At 42.4% G+C, this 21674-nt stretch overlaps 1 long non-coding RNA gene across 1 annotated transcript; it reads left to right on the plus strand.

Moving 5' to 3' along the window:
* Window positions 1-5564: 5564 nt before the first annotated feature.
* Window positions 5565-21597, plus strand: LOC121987235. Its single transcript, XR_006113449.1, has 3 exons — window positions 5565-5606; window positions 6536-6537; window positions 21570-21597. It is a non-coding gene; the product is annotated as an uncharacterized LOC121987235 (long non-coding RNA).
* Window positions 21598-21674: the final 77 nt, after the last annotated feature.

Raw genomic sequence — 21674 nt, forward strand, 5'->3', positions numbered from 1 at the left:
TTAAGTTACTTTGTGATCTAACGTGTTGAGCAAGTGCTTCAGGAAAGTCCTAACTGCGGTTAGGCAAAGGAAAACCCTAGGGGGTGGTAACCCTAGGTCATAGGGGGTGGTAACCCTATGCGGAAAGTCTTGGCAGGACGACGGCTTCATGCAAAAGTCCTAGGGGATGATAACCCTTGGTGGAAAGTCCTGGTGTCGCGAACCAGGTGAAAGACTGGACTAGCCGGAAAGCGGATGTCCAGCAGAAAGTCCGGAAGCGTCGAGTGCTGAGCAAAAGTTCAGTCGATCTAGAGGATCGTACTGGCATCAGGTAAATCTCCTGAGTGGAGTAGGTGAGGGCGCGCTCCCTGTAGAGGGAACAGTAGGCGTCGGGTCGACCTAGGGTTTCCGGATAGAAATCCGAAGTCAGACCCGGACACTCCAATGACTGTCAAATTCATTTATATTATCTTTCGTGTTCTAACTTTGTTTTACAGGTAACTAACAATTTTATGCAGGGTTAGAACTGACCAGGATCGGTCGACCGAACCTTGGGATCGGTCGACCGAACCTCCAAGCTACAAGACCAGATCGCCAGAAGTTGGATCAGGTTCGACCAGGGATCGGTCGACCGGTCCTCGGGATCGATCGACCGGACCTGGAAAGGTATCGACTGGATCAAGCCGAGGTGTGTGGGTTAGAGGAGACTGATCGGTCGACCGAACCCAGGGATAAAGTTTGACCAGATCGAAGCGGAGCGATGGATGGATGGATCAGATGCGGTGGAGATTATCTGATCGGTCGACCGAACATCGGGATCGGTCGATCGATCCGCTTCGGGTCAAAACTGATCCCGAAAATTGGGATCTGGATCAGACCTCACTGAGCTATAAAAGGAGGCCTCGAGGTGCAGCTTAAATGATCAACTTCGAACAGAAAACTCTGCTCTTCCGTGTGCTGCTGCTAAACGCCTCGACAACGCTCTGCTACTCCAACGAATCACTCCAAAGTTCTTTATTCTCCTTTTTCATTGTCATAATTTCCTTACTGCACTTATTTGTACTTATTCAATTGTAAAGATTTGCGCTATATAGTTGTTGCCCACCGAAAGCGGTCAAGGACCGCGGGCTTTCGAGTAGGAGTCGAAATAGGCTCCGAACGAAGTAAATCAAGTGTGTCTTTGTATTTACTTTTCTTTTCATTTCCGCTGTGTTACTTTAAATTACTCGAACGATTTTCGAAAAACGCGAAATAGCCACGAGCGCTATTCACCCCCCTCCCCCATCTAGCGCTTTAGATCCATCAATTTTCATCATGAAAACACCCCATAAATGTATACAAATGTGGTCTAAAGGGTTTGGAATGGTTTCATAGACTAGAAATGATTTGGAATGCTGAAAATGAGCTTTCCTAGCCAAAATCAGCTTCCCCAATCGATTGGAGTTGGGTCCCAATCGATTGAACCTTCTTGAATCGATCCACTGATCGATTCAGCCAGTCTGGATCGATCGATGGATCGATCTAGAGAGTTTTTGTTCGTGAGAAACTTCTTCCCAATTGATCGTTTGATCGATTCAGACACTTCAATCGATCGGGTGATCGATTGAAGTTCTGAAAAAGCTGAAATTCCATTTTAGTCAATTTCAGAAACCCCTAAAAAAACTACAAAATTCCAAAAATCATGAAAATTAGTGTATACATTGTTTAGGGCATATATTATCATGGAAAAATAATTTTCTAAGAAAATACTTTATATTTTCAAAGATTGACACAAACTTGAAAACTTGTAAAAACTTTAGTGTTTTCTTCAAATTTGTGCTCAATTATTCAATGATGATTACTATCAAAAGATAGTCTTCATCAAGGTTTTTCAAAATCATTTTAAAATAATTTTCAAAACCAATATCCAACCATGTTCCTTGGGCTCAATGCACATGACTTGTACATTATCTTTCCCAATGATTGGAAAACACATAACTATGTGTTTTGATCAACATAAAACTCAAAAGAATGTACTAAATCAACATCTTGAGTTTTGTTCATCATCCTAACATTTCACTTGTATCTAATGTGAACTAAACCACATACATGCCACCTTATGGGTCTTTAGTGAGATCTAAACTTGGTTTTACCCTAATCTAGGGATCATGCATATCTACCTAGGCATTTTGAGGTTATGAACATCCACCAAGGATGTTACTTGTTAATGAATGCTATTTATCCTTAGTTTGCAAGTAATTAAAAACAATGCATGATGTGTTATGACATACATCAAAATAAGTAATTTTTAAAAGACAATTCGCTAGAACTACATGATGTATGAATGACATGACATGATATTTTTATATTTTTCATAATAAGGCATGAATGCAAGAATAAATATGATGTCATGACATATGATGGACAAACAAAGCATGACATGTTTTAGCATAATAAGATATACCTAGATTACCTATCTAAGTATCCTTAAACCTTAGCTAACTTAACCTTTAAGTCTTAGATTGCCCATTACTTCCCAAAAAAATGTCAAACCCCAATTTGACATTTCTTTGGCTTTTATTAATTTTTGTGCCAATTTAAATTAAGCATATTCCTCAAATTTTGGCACAATTTACTCTTCCAAAAGAGTAACAACTTTAAATTTTAAGCCCAGATTTGCCTTTAACTCCTTAAGAACATATCAAAATCCCAACTTGATAGTTCTTATGATTCTCCAAATTTGTACAAATTTAATTTAAACATAATTCCTTAAGGTTTTACACATTTTACTCTTACAAGAGTAACCAACTAATCCTTTTTCATTTTCAAAGGTTAATAATAACCTTGAAAATGCTCTCCGAGTGTCAATTTTATCAAAGTTGGGTTAACTACCCTTCCAATTAGAATTGACACTCTCTAACCCATCTAAGGGGTAGAGAAAATACTCCTAGGAACCCAAAACCTATTGGTGCTCCTTGGATGTTCTAGGTACTCGCTAGGGATAACCTCCCTAGATACCTTCCTAGTGACCTTGTTAGGCTTCTTAGACGCCTTGGTCATCTTTTCTAGTTCAACTCTAGGGATTTCTTCCCTTGTGACCTTTTTGTGACTTTCTTAGACTTCTTAGAAGTCTTAGTCACATTTGTTGTTGCAAAAATACTTCTAGGGATACCTTCCCTTGTATTTTTGACTTGACCACTAGGACTAGGGTTAGTTCCATAGCTATATGGAACTCTATGGTAAGAACGCACATCCTTTTTGGTTTTAGGTTTGTATCCCAAACCTCTATTACCCTTGGATGACACTTGTTTTCCAAAACCTAAGTTTTGCTCATTTTGCCCTTTTAGGATATTTTCTGTCACGCCCCCAGAGGAGTCCTTATCGAAAAATTTTGGCAGCATCTCCCCTGTACGGGTGACAATCTGAGGCAAACAAACATACAAAATACATCAGCCACATACGGCTGGAATATATATACACAACCACGCAGTTATATAATCAGCCCACTCGACTGAAACAGAAATAAACACAACCACGCAGTTATATAATATATATTAATCAGCCCACACGGTTGGAACAGAAATCAACACAGCGAAAATCACAAACAACGATCACAAAACACAAATCAACTGACTGCGAGTCGGCTCGGCTTGACACAATAATATCAATCCAAATACAAGAGAATACAAATACATAAACAAGTACAAAACCCAAAATACAAATAACGTAAGAAATACCGAAATCGTAAGGTCGTCCTCGAATGTGACGTGGAATTGGCAGACAGGATCTCCAGGCGACTCCATAAATCCTTTACCTGCTACCTGGTGAAATTACCAATATACGGGGTGGGGAGTATAAAGACTCAGCTGGTAATAGACAGATAGTGCATGAGTATAGTAAAGAACTAGAGATGCAAAGGTATACAGTCTCGTATGGAAATAGCAGATACTACAGTGATATCATAATAAGTGTCCATACCTGAAACCATATCCTAGGCTAGTGGTAGAAGGTAAAGTGTAGCAAAGTCCTGCTACAGTACTGCTCATAACTACATGGTATCATGTGAGTTATATACATGTCAACAGTAAGTAGGCCAGTGTCTAAACACATACCACAGGTATAAATCTCAACCTATGTAAGCATAACAGCATAAATAAACAACAACAGTATAATCTAGCAACAGCAGCATAGATAAGCAACAACAGCATAAGTAAACAACCAGCAGATATAATAACAACAGCGTATGTACGAATGGTCACCCCGCCCACCTCTCTGCACCACGACCCCTGTATGGTCGAGAGGTCGGATCGATGACAAACTGTACCACCCAAAGGCAGCCACTACTCTCGAGTGACCGGATGGACAGGTGCATAGTAGCTGAATAGCTACGTCTACGACGGGGGTCCCTGCTGCCGCAACTCCAGCCGGCACTACCCATGAGTGGCCGAGTGTGGCACGACAGGACAAGCGGCACGCTCCAGCTACCACTACCCATGAGCGGTCGAGCGTGCGGCTCTAGCCAACGACCCTCTCAACCACAAGGGAGACATGGTCGACGGCATGCATGCAATGACATGATGCGAATAATGCAACAGTCATCATATATATATAAACATAAACAGGTATGCTACATGAAGCCAGCATGCTCAGCAAGGTGTGTAAATAAACAGAAATCAAAGCAGGTAAACAAGGTATCAGGTGCCCATATATCCAATACCTACTATCTAATGTCTGGTATATGGTATCCAATACCTAATACTATAGTATCTGCTAAATATCATGAATAGCAACGAGAGACTGTATAGATACAGAAACGAGTAGCTCAAAGATTGAGTGGAAGTATCAAGCGCTGGAAAAATACGAGTGGAGTCAAGATAAATACAGTATCTATCTGAATATAAAGCTCATGCACTAGGATCAAAATACTAAAGAGATAAGACAACAAGTACTCGCCTTTTTATGTCGATCATATCAAACGATCTCACGTTAAGACGTTCATCTCGTATCGAAATCCTGCAAATCACACGATGTACAGTTTAGCTAATCACATATGTAATATCTAGCTAAACTCTCAAAACTCAAACTAACTAGGGAAAACCCTAGTCGAAATGATTACCCTCCAAGATCAAATAAGGTTCAGCCCACTGTCAACCCTAGTTTAATCCATCCAATTGATTAAATCAATTTAGGTCATCCATTAATTAAATTGAATCTCTATTATCAATAGATTATTAAAATCCCAAATCTGATACTCATCAAATAAATCCATATCTCCCTCACAAGATTAGATTTATACATAAATCATCCCTATTCCAAAACCAAGCCTCAACAGATTCCCAATCCATCACCGCCAAGAATCAAATCTCCCTTAATTATATAATATGTACAACTCATCCATTCTATAATCAAATAATCAATTTATTACAGAAATGAAACAAACACTCAAAATAATCAACCTCTGATCAGATTTTTACCCCAATGTCATCCATCCACATACTTCTATGGGTTAGTAACAATTAAGCATCCAACTAACTAGGTAAAGAAAATCATCCAAACAATCTATTAATTTCTCTATTCCAATCCTCTTACCTCTTCTTATTCAGCAGCCAGAAATTGACACGGATCAGACGGAGTCAGCCACAAACCATGTTGGGTTTTTCGGGCTGCGAAAACCGCTTTTCGCGTCGCGGAAACCCCGAATCACCCAAAGCCGTAGATCCGTGCAAGGAAAAACAAACGAAAATACGAGTACGAGTTTCATAGACTCTAGATCTACACTAGATAAGAGTTATACCTTCGAAGCGTGCCCTTCGCTTATCCCGCTCGTCCAAGGAGTTGCCGGATCTCTAGACCGTCAAGCACCGGTCCTCTAGAAGTATCCACATGGACATGTAGGTGGAGAAAACCTCACACAAAGGTGTGCTAGCACCTTGGTGAGATTCGGCCAAGCAAGGAGGAGAGGGAGAGGGAGAGGGAGAGCTTGAGAGGAAGAAGGAAGAAGATGCACACCTTGAATGAAAAATGAATTCACATTCAAAAATCAAAGTGTCCGGCCACTATCTCTTCAAGTGTAACTCCCCATTAAATGCAATTAATGTGAAGTTAATAAGAAAATGGCTTTGTAACTTCCATGAGGTGGCACCCATGATGATGTGGAATATCATCATTGGTCCACCTAATGCCAACTCACCAATGAGGTGGCAAAAGGTCAAGTCAAATTGACCTTTGGTCTTCCTTCTCAAGTCAAGTCAAACTTGACCCAATCTCTACCATGGTTGATCTAATCTAACCATTTGATTCGAGCCAACTTAATATAATGAATCTAATTCATTAAATTAAATTAATTCAATGAGTCAAAATCTAAATTATACTCATTGAACACATGAATCAACTTGAGTCGAACTCAAGTTAGCCCAATTAGGATTACTCTTAATCCAATTTGATTCATCAAATGAATCAAATCCTCTTGGTTCATCATATGAACCTAATCTCCATCTAATTGTCCTAAGTGTGTGACCCTATAGGTTCTTGTAACGTTGGCAATGCCCTAAACCCATTTAGGAGCATAAGTAATGAGCGGTATCTAGCAACACATAATTACTACCCAAGTTATAAGAATGTCGAGATCCGACATCACCTTGTGACTACTAATTGTGACTCCTCACAATATGTGACATTGTCCTTCTATCCTAGACATTTAGATAGATCAATGTGAGGCATAGACCGTGTCATCCTCTAATCAATCTAAATCTTGAACTCCAAGTAGACTCACTTGATCAAATGAGCTCAACATCTAATGTTGACTCATTTGGGCATGGCCATGCACTTAGTGGTCTCACTCTATCAAGAATACCGATGTCGCTCCCGTCATAAGGGAGGGATAGATCCCATCTACATCACTCACATCCCTTCGCATAATTTGTTACATACCCAGTAATCGCCTTTATAGTCCACCCAGTTACGGGTGACGTTTGACGAAACTAAAGTACATAACTCCTTATGTAGGGATCTATGGTGACTTCAGGTCTAAGGACTAGTAGTCATACTAATAGCCACATGAGAAAGTATATGACACTCATATAACGATCCATGATACTTTCTCATGGCGGGTCATTCAGTATACATTCTCTAATGCATACCCATGTGTCAGCTTGATATCTCTATATCCATGACTTGAGATCAAGTCATCGAGCTGACCTACATGCTAGTCTTATTGTATTAAAATTGTCCCTGAATGTTAATACTCGACTAGGAATGATTTAGAGTAGTGTTCCCTATATCATCTCACTATCGATTCAACTAATCGATTGATATAGGTATGAACCTTCTACTCAAGGACGCTATTACACTTATTCTATTTGGCACTAATACAAATAAGTATAATAACCAAACAAATGCATTTATTAATATACAAGAATATGATACAATGAGTCCATACAATCATCAAATGATTGGCTCTAGGGCTCTAACCAACAATCTCCCACTAGCACTAGTGCCAATCAGTATAGGCTCTAAGGCCTAATGACCTAGTGTGACCATCATGCTTTCTTTGTGCCAAAGCCTTGGTCAAGGGATCTGCGATGTTAGCCTCTGAAGGTACTCTGCAAATCATCACATCTCCTCTATCGATAATCTCTCGAATGAGATGGAAGCGCCGTAGTATGTGCTTGGTCCGCTGGTGTGAGCCAGGTTCCTTCGCCTGTGCTATAGCTCCATTGTTGTCACAATAGAGCTCAACTGGATCAGCGATGCTAGGAACCACCCCAAGTTCAGTGATGAACTTGCGGATCCAAACTGCCTCCTTTGCTGCCTCTGATGCAGCAATATACTCGGCCTCTGTTGTAGAATCAGCTACTGTGTCCTACTTCGAACTCTTCCAGCTCACAGCACCACCATTTAAGCAAAACACGAACCCTGACTGCGATCGGTAATCATCCTGATCGGTAATCATCCTGATCGGTCTGGAAGCTGGCATCACTGTAACCCTTTACAGTTAGCTCATCATTGCCTCCATATATCAAGAAATATTCTTTAGTCCTTCTTAAGTACTTAAGAATATTCTTGACCGCTATCCAGTGACTTTCACCTGGATCTGACTGGTATCTGCTCGTCATGCTCAAAGCATACGAGACATCAGGTCGAGTACATAGCATGGCGTACATGATCGATCCTATGGCTGAGGCATAAGGGATCTGATCCATGCGGTCTCTCTCCTCTCTAGAAGAGGGACCTTGAGTCTTCGAAAGACTCACGCCATGTGACATCGGCAGAAATCCCTTCTTGGAATTCTGCATGGCAAACCGAAGAAGTACCTTGTCAATATATGTACTCTGACTTAGGCCAAGCAATCTCTTAGATCTATCTCTATAGATCTGTATCCCTAGAATGCGGGATGCCTCACCTAAGTCCTTCATTGAGAAGCAACTCCCTAGCCAGGTCTTGACAGACTGAAGCATAGGGATGTCCTTCCCAATGAGTAGTATGTCATCCACATAGAATATGAGGAAGACAACTATGTCCCCTACAACCTTCTTGTAGACACATGGCTCATCTTCATTCTTGATAAAACCAAACTGTTTGATCGCATCATCGAATCGAAGATTCCAGCTCCGAGAAGCTTGCTTTAGTCCATAAATGGACCTATGCAGCTTGCATACTCTGCTAGTATGCTTTGGATCTACAAAACCCTTAGGTTGTGTCATGTACACATCCTCGAGTAGGTTTCCATTCAAAAACGCGGTTTTGACATCCATCTGCCATATCTCATAGTCATGGTAGGCTGCAATAGCAAGCATGATCCGAATGGACTTAAACATCGCTACTGGAGAAAAGGTTTCATCATAGTCAATACCATGAATCTGCTTGAAACCATTAGCTACCAAGCGACCCTTATAGATAGGTCCATCCATGTCAGTCTTTCTCTTAAAGACCCACTTACACCCAATGGGTTTTACCCCTTCAGGTGGATCAACCAAAGTCCATACTTGATTGGTGTACATGGATTCCATTTCGGATCTCATGGCCTCTAGCCATTTCTCGGAATCTGGTCTCATCACAGCTTCCTGATAGGTGGTAGGCTCATCCTCTATAAGCACAATGTTATCATGGTCAGACAAGAGAAATGAGTATCTCTCAGGCTGACTACGTACCCTATCAGACCTGCGAAGAGGTATGTCTACTTGGACTGGTTGTTGTTCCTCAACTCCTTGTTGAACAACATCATCCACAACACTTTGTGGTTCCAGTTCAACTTCCATCGAGGCATCAGTGCTATTGTTCGGATCTTGAACTTCTTCAAGATCGAACGTGCTCCCACTAATCTTTCTAGAAACAAAGTCCCTTTCTAGAAAGACCCCAGTCTTTGCCACAACTACCTTGTGCTGACTGGGAATGTAGAAGTAATTGTTAGGATCCTTCGTACGGAGGCTAGAGAGGGGGGTGTGAATAGCCGCCCCCAAATTCGCGTTTCTTCCTACACTTAGGGTTAGTGCAGCGGAAATAAAATGGTAGAAAGAAAATGAAGAAGACAAACCTCAAACAAACCGATGTAACGAGGTTCGGAGATTAGGGCTCCTACTCCTCGGCGTGTCCGTAAGGTGGACGAGTCCAGTCAATCCGTCGGTGGATGAGTCCCCGGAGAACCGGCTAATACAAACTCCTTCTGGGTGGAGAAACCTCGCCACAACTCACTCTTGCAACAGCAAGTAAGGAGAGTACAAGGAAAGACAGCAAGAAATACACCAGTAAGAAAACTGTTGCTTGCCTTCTCTTCGACTGGAAGAAGCAGCAGCTCCAAGCGCCTACAACAGCAGGTGACCTAGCCAAAGGGAAGCTCACGCGAAGCTTCAACGCTTCAAGAACTCAGCAGAGCTCAACAGCAGAAAGAAGAAGAAGCAGTAGTACTGTAGAAGACCTCAGCCTCTTTTATACCTGCATCCACCTGCGAAGAACAGAGGCCAAAAACAGCAGAAGAACCTAGCCGTTGTCTCTCAACGGCTAGTGGCCAGACCGATCAGGCATCACCCTGATCGGTCTGGGGCTGATCTGATCGGTCGTGGGGACCGATCAGGCTCTATGCTGATCGGTCCCCAGACCGATCAGAATGCTCCACAGAGAGCTGCCGCGTACCCTGATCGGTCCCGGGATCGATCAGCACCCTTTTCTCCCGAGCTTCTTGCCTTCTGATCGTTGTTTCCTAATCAGTCTGCAAACCGATCAGATAACACTCAGTAGGCTACTGTTTGATTACTGATCGGTCACCAGACCGATCCAGATACCCAGTGTATCACTGGATCGATCCACTGATCGATCCAGAGCTTGGTTTTTGCCCAAACCAAGTCCCATGCCTTCCAAACCAATATCCGGTCAACCTTGACCTATTGGTATCTCATGCTTAGCATCTGGTCACTCCCTTGACCTGCTAAGACTCCCCACCAAGTGTCCGGTCAATCCCTTTGACTCACTTGGACTTTTCTCTTCGTGTCAAGTATCCGGTCACTCCCTTGACCTACTTGACCTTCTCAACACCAGATGTCCGATCACCCTTGATCCATCTGGATTTTCCCCTGCCCGGCTTCACTCACCAGGACTTTCACCTAGCTTCACTCACTAGGTTTTTCACCTGGTTTCACTTACCAGGATTTCCAATCTGCCTGGCTTCACTCACCAGGACTTCCACTTTCACCTAGCTTCACTCGCTAGGATTTTCACCTGGCTTCACTCACCAGGACTTTCCACATCCGGTCCAGAGAACGAGCTACTGAGCCCTCTCTGACCACAGTTCAGAGAACGAGCTACCGAGCCCTCTCCGACTTCCCATGCCAAGTTTCCATACTTGGACTTCTCCGTGCCAAGTCTCCATACTTGGACTTTTCCCGTTTCCCGTGCCAAGCTCCCTGCTTGGACTTTTCACCATGCCAAACTCCCTGCTTGGACTTTTCCCATGCCAAGCTCCCTGCTTGGACTTTTCCCGTGCCAAGCTCCCTGCTTGGACTTTTCCGAGTCAGGTCAACTCACCTCGGGTCAACCAGGTCATCCTTGACCTAAGATTGCACTTACAATCTTCCATCAAAATACAACTCTTCTGTTTTCGTCAAACATCAAAATACAACTCGAGTCAGGTCAACTCGAGTCGGGTCAACCAGGTCAACCTTGACCTAAGATTGCACCAACAATCTCCCCCTTTTTGATGTTTGACAAAACCATAACCTAACTTAGGTTTTCTAATGTTCTTCCTTGAACATTCTCCCCAAACCTACACTCTCCATTCTCCCCCTTTTTAACACACATCAAAAAGAGTGAATCAAAGTCAAGAGTTTCTTCCTAGTGAAAGTCCCATACCTTTCATTGAAACCCTTAATTTCTCCCTTGATACTAAAGTCAATAGTCGATTTAGTGATAATTCCATATCACTCATGACAACTCCCCCTAAAGGTCAACTCCCCTTGACCAATAGGTAAAACTCCCCTTAAAGGTCAACTCCCCCTTGACCATTGCACCAACAATGTCTTAGAGAGTTTCAAGCCGTTAGAAATCCAAACCACCAACTTCCCGAGCTGAAATTTCAGACAACCAGTCGAATTTCAGCAAGTTGGCACGCCCTGATCGGTCACCGGACCGATCAGGCCTTCACTGGATCGGTCCCAATGACCGATCCAGTCCTCCCTGGATCGGTCCAATGACCGATCCATACTCTGATAGTTGACTTCTGAAATTTCTTCTCCCGAAATTCAGAAACCCTTAATAAATTCCAGAAAATTCTGAAAATTGTAAAACTTTGAGGATACATTCCTCATACCATATACTATCATGGAAAAATAGTTTTAGATGAAAATAACTTCCATTTTCAAATCTTGATACAAAGTTTGAAAACTTTGAAATAGTTCAAGTTTAACTCAATCTTTGTATCAACTTTCTCAATGATGAATGCTATCATAAGACAAGCTTCATCAAGGTTTTTCAAATCAATTTTTAAAATGATTTTAAACCCTTTAATTTAGGACCATAATCTTAGGGCTAAATGTACATGACTTGTACATAAGCTTTCCCTATGATCCCCTTTTAGAGTTAGGCTCATCTAGGTACAAGAACTATGCACCTTGATCCTAACTCATAATCCTAATATCTCACACACATCTAAAGTGTATCAAACACATCCAAGTCAATTTTGACGTGAGATATGGGCTTAGGTTTCCTTAGGCTATGTTCTCATGCATTTTCTAAACACCAATTTGATCTTCATATCAAATTGTGTTGTTTATCCTTAAATCAATTCAATTGATTATTAATGCAAGAGATGATGACATGACATATAATGATATCATAAGTAAAACATGTGCCAATGTCATGATGTCATGGCATAAAGTATGAAACTTAAGTAAAGCATGACATATAACTCAACTAAGCATTATCATGACATTTTAGATGATCATAAAATAAATATGATGTCATGACATGGCATATGGCAAACAATATATGGCAATCAACATATAAAGGTATAGAAATACCTAATTCTAGCTTTAGTTGCCATTTTTGATACTTTTGATCATTTTGCCATAAGTTCTATATTCCTAAGTATGATAGACCTAAAATCATATCCTCAAGACTTTTAGATCACTATGTGCCAATTAAATTGACTCTAGACAACTCCTCAAATATGATTGGCACATCCTAATCACTTTAGGAATATTTTTCAATTTCATTTTCAAGGCTTGATTGCACCTTGAAACTTCCTAAAGTGCCACCTTTTGCCATGATTAGGTTAACTACCTATTCAAGTAAGGTTGGCACACCCTAACTCATCTAGCGTGATGAAATCACGCTCCTAGGAACCCAATACCTATTTGAGCTCATTGGGTTTACTAAATATTCACTAGGGATGACTTCCCTAGCAACCCTCCTAATGACCCTCTTAGGCTTTAAAGCCTTGATCATTTGGGACTCATCAAGATCAACTCTAGGGGTGACTCCCCTTGTGACCTTGGTGTTGTTCTTCCTAGCCCTAGGTTTTGTTCCATAATCGAATGGAACATTATGATAGGTGGGCTTGACCATTTGGGACTTAGGTTTGTGACCCAAACCTTTCTTGTCCTTGGGCTTTGAAATTTGACCCTTAGACCCTAGAGTTGACTTCTCTAAATTCTTTAGGGCCTTTTCTAGAGTGTTAAGTCTTGACCTCAAGACTTGATTTTCTTTCTCTAAAACCTCAAGTTTTAATTTATCATTCTTTCTTGAGGTGTTCCTAGGCATATGTCTAGTTGTCTTGGGGTTTCTACCTAGGTTCTCCTTAGCCTTAGATGAGTTAATCCTAGGGTTGGCCTTCCTAGTATTGTTCTTATCTAGGCTAAGATGTTTAGCACCTAAGCACACATGTTGATTTCTATGATTATCATGCTTATCATTCTTGACAATTGCAATAAGACTACTAGCATGTATCTTATTAGAAGTGCAAGAATGAACCTTAGAGGATACCTTAGGGTTTGCCTTCGCTCCCCCTTTACACGTGCTTGGTCTTTTGTCCTTGTGAGATTGCCTCCCCCTTGGACATTGATTCCTATAGTGTCCCCGTTGCTTGCATTGGAAGCACACCACGTGCTCCTTGCCCTTGCGTGTTGGGACTCCGGCCTCCTTAGGCGCCGGTGGAGTCTTCCTTACCCTCTTTGGACACTTACTCTTGTAATGTCCAAATTCCCTACACTCAAAGCATAATATATGCAATTTATTTGAAATTGGATGGCTTGAGTTACCTAGGGTTGGAGGTGGATGTAGACTCTCTTCTTCATCCCTTCCGGAGGTAGAAACTACTTCTTCTTGGTCCAATCTTGAAGATGAGCTCTCCTCCTCTTCCTCCTTAGATGTTGAGTGGCCCTCAACCTCTAATTCTTCTCCTTTATGAAGTGAGCCACTTGACTCACTTGACTCCTCCTCATGACTTGAGTTGGAGCTCTCCTCATGAAACTTGGCCAAGTTGTTCCACAACTCCTTGGCGTTGTTGTAGCCCCCTATCTTACACAAAATGTCATTAGGTAAAGAGAATTCAATGATTTTCGTTACCTCATCATTGATGGTTGATTGGTGGATTTGCTCCTTGGTCCACTCCTTCTTCTCTAGAGTTTTTCCTTTCTTGTCCATCGGAGACTTGAAACCTAATTGAACATAACTCCAATTTTCAAGGTTAGTCATAAGAAAATACCTCATTCTTACCTTCCAATACGCGAAGTCGCAGCACTCGTAGAATGGTGGAAACGTGATGTCTTCTCCGAGTCGATCCATTCTCTAGCTTGTGCTCCCCCGGGTGTTAATCCGACGAAGAGCAACCTCGCTCTGATACCACTTGTTAGGATCCTTCGTACGGAGGCTAGAGAGGGGGGGGGGTGTGAATAGCCGCCCCCAAATTCGCGTTTCTTCCTACACTTAGGGTTAGTGCAGCGGAAATAAAATGGTAGAAAGAAAATGAAGAAGACAAACCTCAAACAAACCGATGTAACGAGGTTCGGAGATTAGGGCTCCTACTCCTCGGCGTGTCAGTAAGGTGGACGAATCCAGTCAATCCGTCGGTGGATGAGTCCCCGGAGAACCGGCTAATACAAACTCCTTCTGGGTGGAGAAACCTCGCCACAACTCACTCTTGCAACAGCAAGTAAGGAGAGTACAAGGAAAGACAACAAGAAATACACCAGTAAGAAAACTGTTGCTTGCCTTCTCTTCGACTGGAAGAAGCAGCAGCTCCAAGTCCCTACAACAGCAGGTGACCCAGCCAAAGGGAAGCTCACGCGAAGCTTCAACGCTTCAAGAACTCAGCAGAGCTCAGCAGCAGAAAGAAGAAGAAGCAGTAGTACTGTAGAAGCCCTCAGCCTCTTTTATACCTGCATCCACCTGCGAAGAACAGAGGCCAAAAACAGCAGAAGAACCTAGCCGTTGTCTCTCAACGGCTAGTGGCCAGACCGATCAGGCATCACCCTGATCGGTCTGGGGCTGATCTGATCGGTCGTGGGGACCGATCAGGCTCTATGCTGATCGGTCCCCAGACCGATCAGAATGCTCCACAGAGAGCTGCCGCGTACCCTGATCGGTCCCGAGACCGATCAGCACCCTTTTCTCCCGAGCTTCTTGCCTTCTGATCGTTGTTTCCTGATCGGTCTGCAAACCGATTAGATACCACTCAGTAGGCTACTGTTTGATGTGTATCACTGGATCGATCCACTGATCGATCCAGAGCTTGGTTTTTGCCCAAACCAAGTCCCACGCCTTCCAAACCAATATCCGGTCAACCTTGACCTATTGGTATCTCATGCTTAGCATCTGGTCACTCCCTTGACCTGCTAAGACTCCCCACCAAGTGTCCGGTCAATCCCTTTGACTCACTTGGACTTTTCTCTTCGTGTCAAGTATCCGGTCACTCCCTTGACCTACTTGACCTTCTCAACACCAGATGTCCGATCACCCTTGATTCATCTGGATTTTCCCCTGCCCGGCTTCACTCACCAGGACTTTCACCTAGCTTCACTCACTAGGATTTTCACCTGGCTTCACTTACCAGGATTTCCAATCTGCCTGGCTTCACTCACCAGGACTTCCACTTTCACCTAGCTTCACTCGCTAGGATTTTCACCTGGCTTCACTCACCAGGACTTTCCACATCCGGTCCAGAGAACGAGCTACCGAGCCCTCTCTGACCACAGTTCGGAGAACGAGCTACCGAGCCCTCTTCGACTTCCCATGCCAAGTTTCCATACTTGGACTTCTCCGTGCCAAGTCTCCATACTTGGACTTTTCCCGTTTCCCGTGCCAAGCTCCCTGCTTGGACTTTTCACCATGCCAAACTCCCTGCTTGGACTTTTCCCATACCAAGCTCCCTGCTTGGACTTTTCTCGTGCCAAGCTCCCTGCTTGGACTTTTCCGAGTCAGGTCAACTCACCTCGGGTCAACCAGGTCATCCTTGACCTAAGATTGCACTTACAATCTTCCATCAAAATATAACTCTTCTGTTTTCGTCAAACATCAAAATACAACTCGAGTCAGGTCAACTCGAGTCGGGTCAACCAGGTCAACCTTGACCTAAGATTGCACCAACAGTAATATCCCTTAGTTTCCTTAGGATATCCAATAAAATATCACTTGTCGGATTTGGGTCCTAATTTGTCTGAGACTTGACGTCAAACGTAAGCCTCACAACCCCAAATCCTCATGAAAGATACCTGGGCATCTCTCCCAGCCCATATCCTATATGGTGTCTTTATCACGGCCTTTGATGGAACTCGGTTGAGAATGAAAGCTGCCATGTCTAAAGCATGTCCCTATAGATATGTCGGAAGATCTGTGTGACTCATCATAGATCGTACCATAATAGAGTACGATTCCTCCTTTCGGATACACCATTCCACTGTGGTGTTCCAGGAGGAGTGAGTTGGGATAGAATCCCACACTTAGCTAGGTAGTCACGAAACTCATGGCTAAGGTATTCTCCACCTCGATCTGATCGAAGTATCTTAATACTCTTGCCAAGCTGGTTCTGTACTTCATTCTTGAATTCTTTGAACTTTTCAAAGGATTCAGACTTATGTGACAACATCAGATCACTGAAATCTCTAATTAGTGCATGTGCCACTGCCTCTAGCAGCAACATTGAAAGGGCCACATACATCACTATGTATGAGTCCTAACAAATCAGTTGCTCTCTCGCTATGCCCACTAAAGGGCGTCTTGGTCATCTTGCCTCGAAGGCATGACTCGCATATCTCATATGATTCAAAATCAAATGAGTCCAGGAAACCATCCTTATGGAGCTGGGATAAGCGCTTGTCATTTATATGACCTAAGCGACAGTGCCAGAGGTATGTTTGGTTCATGTCATTTGACTTGAATCTCTTGGTACTAATGTTATAGATAGGGCTCTCAAGGTCTAGAATATAGAGTCCGTTTATTAGAGGTGCACTACAATAGAACATATCTTTTAAATAAGCAGAACAACATTTGTCTTTTATTATAAAGAGTATCCTTTCTTGTCTAAACAAGCTGAAACTATGTTCTTAGTAAGAGCGGACACATAACAATAATCATCTAAGTCTAGTACAAGCCCAGAGGGTAGTAAGTTCCTACAGTAACAGCGACAACCGTGCTCCATTGCCTACTCGTGGGTCCACCTCGCCCTTTGCCAATGCTCTGCTATCTCCCGCACATCAGTACAAATGTGAGAAGCACATCCAGTATCTAATACCCATGATGTAGAAATAGATAGATTGACTTCTATAACATATATACCTGAAGTGGAAGTCTCACTTCTCTTCTTCTTAAGATCCTCCAAGTATACCTTGCAGTTCCTCTTCCAGTGCCCGGTCTGACCGCAGTGGAAGCATCCTTGGCGACTCCTCCTTTAGGCTTCAGAGCCTTGCCTTTGCCCTTGGTTTGGGACTTTCCCTTACCTTTGGGCTTGCCCTTGCCCTTGTGCTTCTGGATCATCAGAATGGGCTTAACCTTCTTAAGGTTAACCTCAGCAGTTCGTAACATACTAAGGAGCTCGGGCAGTGGCTTGTCAATCTAATTCATGTTATAGTTGAGAACGAATTGACTATAGCTATCCGACAAGGACTGCAAGATCAAGTCAGTGGCCAGCTCTTGGCCAAGTGGGAACCCCAGTCTTTGTAGGTTCTCTATGTACCCAATCATCTTGAGTACATAAGGACCTACAGGAGCCCCGTCTGACATCTTGCACTGAAATAGTGCCTTCGAGATCTCAAATCTCTCATGCCTCACTTGTCCCTGATATAGTTGGCGAAGATGCTCAACCACATCGTAAGCGCCCATCAACTCATGTTGCTTCTGAAGCTCTGAGTTCATGGTCGCGAGCATTAGACAGGACACATCTAATGCGTCATCTTGATGCTTCTTATAAGCATCTTTGTCGGCTCGCGGGGCATTGGAAGGAGGAGCCTCTGGAATGGGCTGCTCCAGAACGTATAGTTTACGTTCTTGGGTGAGAACTATTCTCAAGTTCCTGTACCAGTCCATGAAATTCGCTCCGTTGAGCTTGTCCTTCTCAAGGACAGATCGCAGGGAGAAGGAATTCGTGTTCGACGTCATGGTTATCTACAACAGAAAATTTGCAAAAATAAATATCATATTCTTTTAAAATCATTTAATTAGGCCTTTAACTAAATGATGCTCCCACTGAATACTATAATTCTTGTGGGACAAGATCCACATCATACTAACCCTTGAGTTAGCTTTGGCTAATACGCCCAAAGCTTAGTATGATCGGTAGGTAACGATTACCAATTACATCTCTATGCAACTCTTGTTTATAGAATAAAATCCGCATTTATATTAAAACTCGAGTTAGCTTTGGCTAATACGCCCGAGAATTAATATAAACGTGATTTTGTCCTACCTTTCCAACTATTGGAAGAATGCCTATAGTTGACTCGATCCAACCGAGTAACTATGAATACTCAATCTAATTGAGTTTGTATTCACCCATGCGTTGATAGACGGGACCAAGATTGTCCCTCCGTACCCTGCCAAGATAATATGTATTGCTCTGCTTTGGCAGATTCAACAATACATGTGATCGAGGTAGTGATAGGTATCACGGCATGGTTAGGCATTTAGAGTTGAGTCGATTGAGATCTAATCTAATCGAAAAAGGGTACATCTTGTGCATGACTTAGATCTAATCTAATCGCAAGGGTGCATCATGTGCACGACTTAGATCTAATCTAATCGTAAGGCACTAATTAATTAATTACTTATTAAACATGCATCATATACATAAGCAATTAACTAATTACTTTATTTGTGATTTAGTCATGGCCCTACTACGATCTTCTCAAGCCAATGAGAAGATCAAATAGTCAACCTAGGGTCAACAGCTTCTCCTAGCTCCTCCCTTTGACCACCTTGTGTTGCTCGTGCCCGCCTCGAAACTCTGTCTCGTGTGGACCCTCCACCGCTCCAATTTGTACATTACAATTTGAAAACTCGAGTTACATTCGAGTCTAAATCTAATTTACAATCAGAATATAAGAGAAAGGCACGACGCGCAGGTCGTGAAATTAAAATAAAAATTAAATTACAAGCACGCACATCACATAATGGCACGCAGGTCGTATTATGAATTACAACACATTGTCCAATCAAATTGGGTCTTTGGGCCATGACTATCACAAATTTAATATATAATCAAAATTATATATTTTCCATAATTTTTCTGTAATTTTAAAATAAATTTTTATAATTTTTATGAGTAAATTTTTCGGCGGACCCGTTTAGCGGTTTCGAGCGCAATCGCGGAACGGATCCCCTTGCAGGGCCAGGGGCAGCGCCCCTACCCGCGATCTAACCATCGCGAGGGTTCCTTTGCAATCCAATAGCGCCCAAACCCGCTGCCCCAAAACAATTTGGGCCGAGACATTGCCGTTTCGGAAAAATTTTCCCGGCGGGTTCATTTTTAGCGATTTCGGGTGCAATCGCGGAGCAAATCCCCTTGCGGGGTTAGGGGCAGTACCCCTACCCGTGATCTAACCATCGCGAGTTGCTCCTAAGCGATCTAATGGCACCCAAGCCCGCTGTCCCAAATGGATTTGGGGCAAAACGAAGCCGTTTAAGGAAAAACTTCCCGGTAGCCGAAGCCTACAAGTGCCGAGACACTTGTGCTTCGCTTCTACGGAAAAATTACCCATAAAAACATAAAAAACTAATTTTTACAGAAAATCACAGAAGGTTTAGTTTTCAGAAAACCAAAAATTAAACTCGTACAAGCCTTGCACGTGGCTCTGATACCACTGTTGGGTTTTTCGGGCCGCGAAAACCGCTTTTCGCATCGCGGAAACCTCGAATCACCCAAAGCCGTAGATCCGTGCAAGGAAAAACAAACGAAAATACGAGTACGAGTTTCATAGACTCTAGATCTACACTAGATAAGAGTTATACCTTCGAAGCGTGCCCTTCGCTTATCCCGCTCGTCCAAGGAGTTGCCGGATCTCTAGACCGTCAAGCGCCGGTCCTCTAGAAGTATCCACACGGACACGTAGGTGGAGAAAACCTCACACAAAGGTGTGCTAGCACCTTGGTGAGATTCGGCCAAGCAAGGAGGAGAGGGAGAGGGAGAGCTTGAGAGGAAGAAGGAAGAAGATGCACACCTTGAATGAAAAATGAATTCACATTCAAAAATCAAAGTGGCCGGCCACTATCTCTTCAAGTTTAACTCCCCATTAAATGCAATTAATGTGAAGTTAATAAGAAAATGGCTTTGTAACTTCCATGAGGTGGCACCCATGATGATGTGGAATATCATCATTGGTCCACCTAATGCCAACTCACCAATGAGGTGGCAAAAGGTCAAGTCAAATTGACCTTTGGTCTTCCTTCTCAAGTCAAGTCAAACTTGACCCAATCTCTACCATGGTTGATCTAATCTAACCATTTGATTCGAGCCAACTTAATATAATGAATCTAATTCATTAAATTAAATTAATTCAATGAGTCAAAATCTAAATTATACTCATTGAACACATGAATCAACTTGAGTCGAACTCAAGTTAGCCCAATTAGGATTACTCTTAATCCAATTTGATTCATCAAATGAATCAAATCCTCTTGGTTCATCATATGAACCTAATCTCCATCTAATTGTCCTAAGTGTGTGACCCTATAGGTTCTTGTAACGTTGGCAATGCCCTAAACCCATTTAGGAGCATAAGTAATGAGCGGTATCTAGCAACACATAATTACTACCCAAGTTACAAGAATGTCGAGATCCGACATCACCTTGTGACTACTAATTGTGACTCCTCATAATATGTGACATTGTCCTTCTATCCTAGACATCTAGATTGATCAATGTGAGGCATAGACCGTGTCATCCTCTAATCAATCTAAATCTTGAACTCCAAGTAGACTCGCTCGATCAAATGAGCTCAACATCTAATGTTGACTCATTTGGGCATGGCCATGTACTTAGTGGTCTCACTCTATCAAGAATACCGATGTCGCTCCCATCATAAGGGAGGGATAGATCCCATCTACATCACTCACATCCCTCCGCATAATTTGTTACATACCCAGTAATAGCCTTTATAGTCCACCCAGTTACGGGTGACGTTTGACGAAACTAAAGTACATAACTCCTTATGTAAGGATCTATGGTGACTTCAGGTCTAAGGACTAATAGTCATACTAATAGCCACATGAGAAAGTATATGACACTCATATAACGATCCATGATACTTTCTCATGGCGGGTCATTCAGTATACATTCTCTAATGCATACCCATGTGTCAGCTTGATATCTCTATATCCATGACTTGTGAGATCAAGTCATCGAGCTGACCTACATGCTAGTCTTATTGTATTAACATTGTCCCTGAATGTTAATACTCGACTAGGAATGATTTAGAGTAGTGTTCCCTATATCATCTCACTATCGATTTAACTAATCGATTGATATAGGTATGAACCTTCTACTCAAGGACGCTATTACACTTATTCTATTTGGCACTAATACAAATAAGTATAATAACCAAACAAATGCCTTTATTAATATACAAGAATATGATACAATGAGTCCATACAATCATCAAATGATTGGCTTTAGGGCTCTAACTAACAAACCATAGGCGATGTGAAGAGCGAAGCCAAGCGAAGCCACTGCCTACCAAACATCTACCCCCAATCAACACTACATAAAGATCAAATGTCCAAATCTTTTGCCAAGTTTAACT

This window comes from Zingiber officinale, chromosome 5B, assembly GCF_018446385.1.
Source record: "Zingiber officinale cultivar Zhangliang chromosome 5B, Zo_v1.1, whole genome shotgun sequence".
Taxonomy (NCBI): Eukaryota; Viridiplantae; Streptophyta; class Magnoliopsida; order Zingiberales; family Zingiberaceae; genus Zingiber; species Zingiber officinale.